Here is a 9,305-nt window from a genome sequence, read left to right as displayed (position 1 = left end):
AAATAACAATATAACATAAATATTTGTAAAATACGAGGGGCTTGCAGAGGAAAATGGAAATCAAATAAAAATCAAGTGACTATATCAATCACTGCTTAAATTCTATTGTATCTCTTTCCAGTCTAATTTTGGGAAAATTCACTTCTGTGTTAACATTTTATCAGCATAGTCTAATTGTAGAAAATGATGAGTTTCCTTACAGCACTGTTATACATGCATGCAAATACTTTCATGCTATTCACCTTCCTCTTACCATCTCTCCTCCTTTCTTTCCCCTCTCTGAACCTTTCATCCTATCTAGCAGTGTCCCTTCTAAGTCCTTGTCTTTGCTTGTTTCTAGAGTCTACATGTGAGAGAAGATATGTCCTATTCTTTTTCGAGTGGGTCTAGTTTCACTTAACATGATCTTCAGTTCCATTTGTCACATTTCGAACATTTCATTCTCAATGGTTGAATAAAGCTTGTTGTGTATGTACCTCTATGTGTATGTGTGTACGCATGTATTTTTCTTTATTTACTCATCTCTTGGTGGGCACCTGGGCTGATTCCATCGCTCATCATCTTATTGTGATGATTCCATAGCACATCTTATAGTGCTACAATAAACATAAGATGTGAATATGTCTCCTCCATAGGCCACCTTTGATTCCTTTTGAGTATATATCCTTTGGTGGTATAGCTGGGTCATTTGAAAGTACTATATGTATTTTCTTGAGGACTTCTGTTTTCCACAATGGCTGTGCTGATTTACATTTCTCTCCATCAGCATTCTTTTTCCCTCTGTTTGTTTGCCTTCTTGATTTCTTGATTTGGTTTCTTGATTTCTTGGACAAATCCACTTCTGGCTCCACTTTAAATTCATATAAAATATTAAAAGGACCACAGTCAGTTTTTTCCCTACAGACACAATTAATCTTATGCTAATGGAGTATGGTGAGAGTCTAGTTCTTTTTTTTTTTTTTAAAGGAAATCTACAGAAAGAGAACACTTTGGAGCTGTCCATTCTGCTACATTTCCTCAGCTCTACAGTCCGGTAGTCAGGAAGCTCCCCCAGGTTGCTTACGGGAAAGCCTCCTCTTTTTTATACTCTCTTCTGGTCCCGGTAGTAGAAACATCCTTGTTATTCAAGGAACTAAGAAAAAAAAAACTAACCACATTTGCCTTGCTTTTGAGGCAACTAATATTTTATCAAAGGAGCCTTTGCCAAGCCTAAGGAGCCTCCCAACACTCCTGGTTATTGTGATTGGCCCGGGGCCTCGAGTACTGCTGAGGAAACAGCAGGAAGTAGGACAAGAAGTAAAGGTTAATGAGGACGCATTTGGGACTCTATGAAGAAGCCTTTTTAGTAACAGGATCACCACAACGGTCTGTGAACAGATATGTGCTTCTCCTTAATAAAACTCTAAGATCTTACAGCTGGTCTGTCAAGCCGGGTCCAGAAACCAAGACTCTCCCGCAGAAGCGAATGAGCATGACTGGTGGAGCCAACGTCTGGAGCAGGCTTGCCAGGCGTGAGCTCCTTCCCCAGCTTACTCTCCTGTGCTTCTCGCTGCAGCAATACAGCATGTCCGAGTGGTGACAGTATTTTAATAGAAGGAAGCATGCTCACATGGGAAAAACATCATACTCTTTGTTGGTTGGTGTGCTGGCTAGTTTCAGCTGGCAGCTTGGCACAATCGAGAGGCGCATGGGAAGAGGGAACCTCAGCTGAAGAACTGCCTGGAGAGGATTGGCCTGTGGACACGTCTATGAGACATCTTCTCCAGGTCGGAGGGCCCTGCTCATCATGGGCGGTACCATTTTTAGGTAGGCGGGCCGAGGCTGTATAAGTAAGCTAGCTGAAGAGTCAGCCAGTGAGGATTTTCCTTCAAGGTTTGTGCTTCAAGCTCCTGCCTTCAGTTCCTGTCCTGACTCCCCTCCAGGATGAATCGTGACCTGTAACTATAAGCCCTTTCCTCCCCAAAGTCGCTTTTTGCACAAATGTTTTAACAGAAAGGAAACTAGAACAATAAGACTGGGCGAGAATATCCTCAGTCAAGAGGCCGAGCCAAACTCGTTAAAGAGAAGAACTTGTTAAAGTCATTCGCTGGCAAATTTAAAACAACGGCAATAACTTGGGTTTCTAACTGGTGAAATCACATTGAGTTTCTGTAGATTTGGCATGTTCTCGTGTCCTTAAAACGAAAAGCTGTAGGGCTACTGTCTTCAGTACCCCCAAGGATCTGCCACTGCATTGGCACCTGGGATGCTCAAGACGTCCTCCAGCTGGCAAGTCCCAGATGGGAGGGGCCACTGTGTGAGACAAGGACCAGCCATTCAGCTTGTTCGTTCCCTTGGGTGTTTATGCTGTGTCTATCCAATTTGCGCTTCCTTCCACCCCCATTCCACGTGCATCCCCGCCTCCTTTTCCCATCTGCAGCCTCCCTATTCTTATCAAAAGCTGCTGCTCTTCTCTAGATCGTGTAATGCCCGTTACCATAGCACCCGGGGACTTCGCATTATTAAGACAATCTCTTTATTAGTAAGCCTGCTCCTCCCAGGGAGCCAGGAGCTTAGAGCCCTTTTGAGAAGATGATGAACCTGTGTCTTGGAGGCTTAGGGATTTGTCAAGGGTCAGGACAACCAGGGCCTGAGTACTTGGGCTGATGTCCCAATTCCGGCCAGCAGGATGTTTCCAAGAGGGTGGCCGAGACTTCTGTCTCTGTGTTTCTTCATTCTGCCTCCTTCCCTTTTCCTTATACACTCAAAACAATTGTACGTGCTTCATTCGCATCATAAGAAAGGCTTTCAAATGCAGCCCTGTTTTCCATCCTCACAATATACCTTTGAACTCCAAATTTTATGCTCATTTTAAAGGCTGAGGAGAATTTTGTGCTCATTTTAAAGGCTGAGGAGACCTTTGTGCTCATCTTAAAGGCAGAGGAGGCTGTGGGAACTGAATTTGAAGGGCTCTTATTACTCATTCAAATAGCTACCCAGGGCTAACACTAGGATTCAAAGCCAGGCTCAAACCCAGCCTGGTAGTACAGGCCTGCAATCCCATGGTTCTCTGGAGGCTGAGGCAGGAGAATTACAAATTCAAGAACTGGAGAGTTTTCAGAGCGAGTTCAAGATCCTGTACTAAGATCCTGTTCCTCCTCCAAATTAACAATAAGAAGGTGGCTGTGTGTGTGTGTGTGTGTGTGTGTGTGTTGTTGTTGTTGTTGTTGTTGTTGTTTGGTTGATTCAATGGCAAAGTAGTCACAGATCCCAAGTGCCAAAATAAAACCAAAACCAAACAATGGAGCAGCAAAACAGCAGACACCACACTGTCTCAACAGCTGTTTCTCTTATAGACAGCAGGCAGATAGATATGCAGCTAGAGGAGCAGGCAGCTAGACAGGCATATGGACAGACAGGTAGACAGATGTATGGACAGACAGCCCCTGAGCTGCTTTTGCAGATCGAGTGCTCAGTAGTGACTTGCTGAGCTGCTCGGCTACGAGTAGCTCCTAGTGAGTCAAATGTGATGCAGTCGCCTCTCCAGCTCTGGCTCTGGATGGCTTTCACTGCGGAGCAAGCCAATCAATCACTGCTGGGAGTGTGGAGGAGCTAGAGCGTCTCACGTCACTTGCGTTCTTAAAGACGGTGAAGGGTGAATGTGACGTGTGCTGTGCCCGCAAAGCTGTGGTCCAGCACAGAGCACGGCCACCGCCGCCCACACATGTCCTCCAATTATTTATTGATGGTTAACCCATGTCTTAGCCACTAGGTGATCAGTGATGAAGAAAACTGATTGGGGCCTTGCCCCTTCAGGAGCTTTACCTCTGTGGAGGGAGTCAGCTGCTAGGCTCTCGGTAACATGATGGCTTGATTGTCATTGTGCGGTGTGCTGGAGGTGAAGCGTGGATGGAGAGAGAATGCAGAAACATAAGTTTTGACTTTGGCCAGAGCGGGAGGACATCCACAGCAGCGGCCCAGGCTTCCTAGGGAAGAAATTCTGATCCAAAAGAGGTGGGTGGCATGCCCTGTCCCCGAGAAGGGAAGCGATCTCCCTGCCACATCATAGTCAAATCAAGACCACGTGGTGTGAAGGCTAAAAAGACTAGAAAGCAAAGGATGTGAGGGGCAGCTTTTACTAGCCGTGGGTTGAATGACATCAGTTTGTGGGTACTCGCCATATTCAGAAAACTCAAAGGCTATATAGCCAAGCTGGTTACAGATCAGAAAAACAGGTCTACGACGCTGGGGTGGTTGGTGGTGGTGGCAGAAAGTGGAGGTTTGAAATGCAGGGTGCTATGGAAGGAGGAGATACACAGAAAGTGCCCAGAAAGGGTCAAAGGATGCTGGAAAAGGGCTGCCTGAGACTCAGCAGAAGGCGATGGGAAGTGGGGAAGAGAGTGATCCAGGAGGCAGGAAAAGCAGTTGAAGCCAAAGCAAGACCAAGGACCACGTAGAGTGAGCTCTCCAAAGGCCTCCGAGAGGTGGCTGGGATGTCCTGTGATTGCCGGTTGCAAAGGAGAGACACTGGCAATGTTTGGTCCAAGGAGCTGCATCTGAGCTGTGCATTAGAAGGAAGAATGTGTCAGAAGCACTCAGGATGGGTGGGAGAGGGGAGGACAGCAGCCTCACTCACAGCATCCTCCTGGCCTACCTCTGGCAAACTGATCAATAAGTGGAAGCTTTAAAGCAGCCCTCTTCCCAATGGACCATTCGTTCTCGGGACTAATCATTAGTGCTTTTCTTAATCAGCAGAAATGAGTGATCCCTCACTGGAGTGTGGAGGGGGCATGACCCTGTCCCTCAAAGCAACGGTTGCTCAAGAGCTACTTGTTGGGTTAATTGAATCTCTTCCCTTGTTGTTTTTGCTTTCGATGGTCTGAAGACCTTAGAGGCTTTTCTCCATCTGTCAGGCGAAGTCCCCTCTGCTGCCACTGCCCTCTGAACCTCAGCTTTCACAGCTTCTCCAGGCTTGGTGTGCTGAATCCTAAGGAACTAGAGTAAAAGTGTCACAGACGGCCAAGAGGCTTCTCATATAGGACAGAGTGTGGAGACAACATTGGTCTTGGACTTGGGCGTCAGAAAGGCTCCAGTCCCTAAATATCTGGTCCCTAAATACTAGCCTGCTGATATGTCTGAAATTCCACCGTGAGAGTCAGTGATGTTTGGGTCATTTCAGAAATAGCATAGCGTCCCAACAGCTGCTCCTGGGTGAAGTCACAGGCAGTTAGAAAGCCTTCAGCTCTGCATGCCAAAGTACCAGGAACTGTCTGGCTCTCCACCTACCCCTCTCCTTGCTGTTTAGTCCTCTGCTTCTCTTAAGCAGAGATCTTCTGGAACTACTCTTGGAAAGCTGTGCTTTTTCACCTACTTTTCCTCCCCCAACTAAGACTTTCCAATACCAGGAGCTGTAGGTCAGCAACGCATGGTTTTTGCTTCACCCCTACTCTCACTCTTACCTTCATCGGATCAGAGCCTAAGCCTCTTCTTGACGAGAAGACCTAGAGTGTGCACAGTTCAAGGAGTAAACATGTGTAAAATGAGGAGCTGGGGGAAAGAACACAGAATTTGAAGTCAGAAGAACTGTGTCGTAATCTTACTTAAGATAGAAAGTACCCCCCCCCAAAAGCTCATGTGCTAAGAGCTTGGTTACCAGCTGATGGGCTCCTGGGGAGTGATGAGGTCATGAATGCCCAAAGAATCTGATTCAGAGACTTAGAGTAGGGTCTAGGAATCTGTTTACAAGCATTCCCAGGAGGCCTGGTACCTCGGGTACAGCCCTGCTTAGGCACACACCTCAGATCCTGCCTTCTACTTCTTGCTCCCACAGATGTTCTTATGTTTCTTCAGCGTCCCATAAAATACTAGCCTTAGTGGGTCCAGTCCCTTTTGCAAAGCTTGTTTATTTAAGACATAGGGGATTGAATGCAGGGATCTACCACTGAACCATATCCCTAGCCCAAGGCTAATTTAGGACAGTAAAGTCAGAGCTTTCTCAAGCTCTGACGTTGCTTAAACATTCTTATTTTACTTACCCCAATCCACTACTTCTCTTCTTACAGCCATTTCTGCTTGCTTTTTGCTGCTGAATGCTGATTGTTGATAAATCTTCCCCTTCAACTCCCTGCAAAACCAAATGCCTTTTGTCCCTTTGAAGTTATTGACCTGATAGGAGATAGACAGTAATAGAGGGCCCCATGCGGCATGCATGAGAGAGCCCATGCATCCTACAGCGAGCTTGTAGGTCAGCCTTAGGTATTGGCCATTGCTTCTTTGATTGAAACAGGGTCTCTCTTTTTATCGATGAGGTCCCGGGGACTCTCCAGTTTCTGCTTTTCATCCTGCCATAAAATCACAAGGAGTGCAGACCTGTGCTACCAGCGCCTGGCTTTTAGGTGGGTTGTAGGAAGTCAAACTGAGTCCTCATAGCAAGCAAATTTTTACCCACAGAGCCATTTTGAATTTTGTTTCTAATTGTAGTTCATACCCTGCTAAGCATGCACCACAATGGCATGGCATATACATTCAAGTGTTAGACGCACAAGCAATTTCACTACTCCTGTTTATAGTATTGCAAACCTTCTTAAGGTGTAAATATCACAGAACAGAGCAAAATGGCCTTTGCCTGCATTCTAGCTTATGACATCTACACAGTTTGCTCAGTGGATCTTTAGAGGACTGTATGGCTTTTCCTGCCACACAGAGCTCATCTCCATGAGTTCCTAAATTCAGAAGCAATAGCCATTTGCCTCTGTGTAAATATAGCTTTACAAGTGGTAGGACCTTTGAGTTGTGCTGAGGTTAATGGTGGCACTTCTGACGTCCCTGTCTGCCACACCCTGTTCAGCTGCCAGCAAGGGTAATCTGCCTCCTGCAGTCACTGGATGGTATATTTAGAGCCTCTTCCCCAAGAGTAAGTGGGATCTGAAAATAGACTGCCTTGCTTGTGTGCGATTGGGTTGCAGTCTCCAACATACACCTGAATATGTGGGTACATGCAGCCAGTAGCCAGCACAAAGCAGTCCCATGGAACGTTAGTACCAAGGGCTTTGGCCTAAGAGCAGTGCTACGCTTCGGAATTTCTCCCTCCCCTTCAGGGACTCTGAACTTGCATGTGACAGCCGCCTCTCTAGCTGAGTTTCCCTGCATCTGGACCCCAGTCTGGATTAGAGTGTTCTGTTTTTGCGCTGATGGCTTCCCTTTGGAGGGGACCAGATGTTTTCCCTTGGTCTCAGCTCCACTCTTCTCCCAGCATGATCACCGTTGTTCTGCATCCTCGGAACTCCCATGTGCATTGCAGCTGTGATTGGGTTGTTTGTGACAGGAGGGCTTCATGATCACCACGTGGCTCGGAACCAAGAGAGATAGGAGTCTTTGAAACGGTTCTTTCTCCTTTAAAGAATTTACGACAACCTCATTTGGTTAGCACACAGCAGCAAGGTAATGTCTGCTCTGTTGGTAGTTGTCAGCTCAGGCTTGGGAGATGGCTCAGTCAGCAATGTGCTTGTCATGTAATCATGAGGGCCTGAGCTCTTGTCCCTAGCATGCATATGAAAAGCTGAGTGCCGTGGTGCCTTGGTATATACTCGTCATCCCCATGCTGGGGAGGCAGAGGCAGGAGGATCCTGAGGTTTCTCAGGCCAGCCAGTCTACCCAGTGTAGGCGGTGAGGGAGTTCCATTTTTTTTGTGTGTGTGTATGTCAAAAAAATAAAGTGGAGATAAATAAAAGACCATCAGTATTAACTATGGCCTTCCACATGAGTGTACACACACACACACACACACAGAGAGAGAGAGAGAGAGAGAGAGAGACATGCATATAACACATAGAGACACAAAATGATAAAAATATCATGATAATAAAAAGTAAACAAGGTGGAGAACAATTGAGTGGTGTCAATTGCTGGCTTTCATAAGCATCTGCACATATATGTACACACACACTCACCCCTAATAATGATGATGATGATGATGATGATGATGAAGATGATAATTGTCACCATTATCTGAAGCAGAAGTTCCTTGTTTCTTTGAAGACTCAGTTTTGTCATGTGGTGTTTTGCTGCAAGCTGGTCAGGTGATGTTTTGCTGGAGGTTGGCTTGTGAGAAGGAACGTGATGTTTTGCTGTGACCTTTCTCGTGTGGGGGCTCTGAGTTTGGCCAACTGAGAACATCCATGGATGGGCTTTGAGGAGAGGAGATATAGGGTCCAAGGCACAGTGAGCTTTGTTTTTTGGATCGACATCGCTGCACAGATCTTCATGCTTCGACACGACTTCGAAGAGAGAAATGTTCCCGAGAACTTTTAGGGAGCAATCCAACTAAGTCTTGCAGCTTTCCCTGACTTCAGGTTGCTGCTTGGTGTTGGCCTGTGGACTGGACTGCTGCTATCCTCATGATCGAGTTTGGTAATACCCTAAAGAGCCAACGACCGGAATTAGCAGGAAGAAGGAAAAAGAGGTCTACAGCTCTTTTCCCTAATAATCTCCTACTTAAGATTTTGGGAGAAGAAGAAAGGGGAGGTTTGAAAGGGAGGTAAAGGTGTTTAAGAGCCCTAAATAAAGTAGATTTGGAGAAAAATATAAGCCTACAATCATCTTACCAGCATACATTCTATATGCACGTATCAGACATTTAGCAATTTATAAATCAAAATGGTTAATTCTTTGGTAATAAATTTGAGATTTTCCATGTGTGCAAGAGACTACAGTTTAACAGCTAGTCATGATTCAAGTATAAAGACAGAGCTGTAAGATACTTATCTTTTTTCTTTTTCTTTCTTTTTTTTTTTAAGGGAAGGTTTAACACAGGAACTGGCCTTTTAATGAGTAAGATTTGGGCAGTAGAAGGAGTACAGTGGGATCAGGTGAGGCTGGACTCACATAGGTCAGAACCTGCTACGTCTACGCACTGAGTGGGCACAGCCAACCACGTCTCTGGAGCAGCAGGAGCTTCTTTTGTATGTCAGGCCAATTAGGCATTCTAGCAGATAGGCAGAGGGATCGTAGTGGTTTCCTGGGAATATCCCCGGATGTGCTTTGCCATTTCTGCTGATGGGTTCTTCTGAGTGGTCCCCAAACTCGGCTGCACAGTAGAGTTCCCTGCATGCTTTCACAGCTCCAAAACCCAGGCTGTCACCCACACTAATCTTATCATCTCTGGTAGTGGACATGTGTGGGAAAGTTTACATTTCTTGGGTGAGTCCAATGGGTCAGACAAGTGCCAATAACTTCCTTAAATGGGAACAACTCAGCTCATTTCACTGGTAACTGGGCCAATTGACTACAATACAAACTAATAGCTCTTTCTAAGCCACTGAAGACAC

This window comes from Psammomys obesus, unplaced genomic scaffold (assembly GCF_907164565.1).
Source record: "Psammomys obesus unplaced genomic scaffold, mPsaObe1.curated_primary_1811, whole genome shotgun sequence".
NCBI classification, from domain to species: domain Eukaryota; kingdom Metazoa; phylum Chordata; class Mammalia; order Rodentia; family Muridae; genus Psammomys; species Psammomys obesus.
This window is presented reverse-complemented; position numbering follows the sequence as displayed.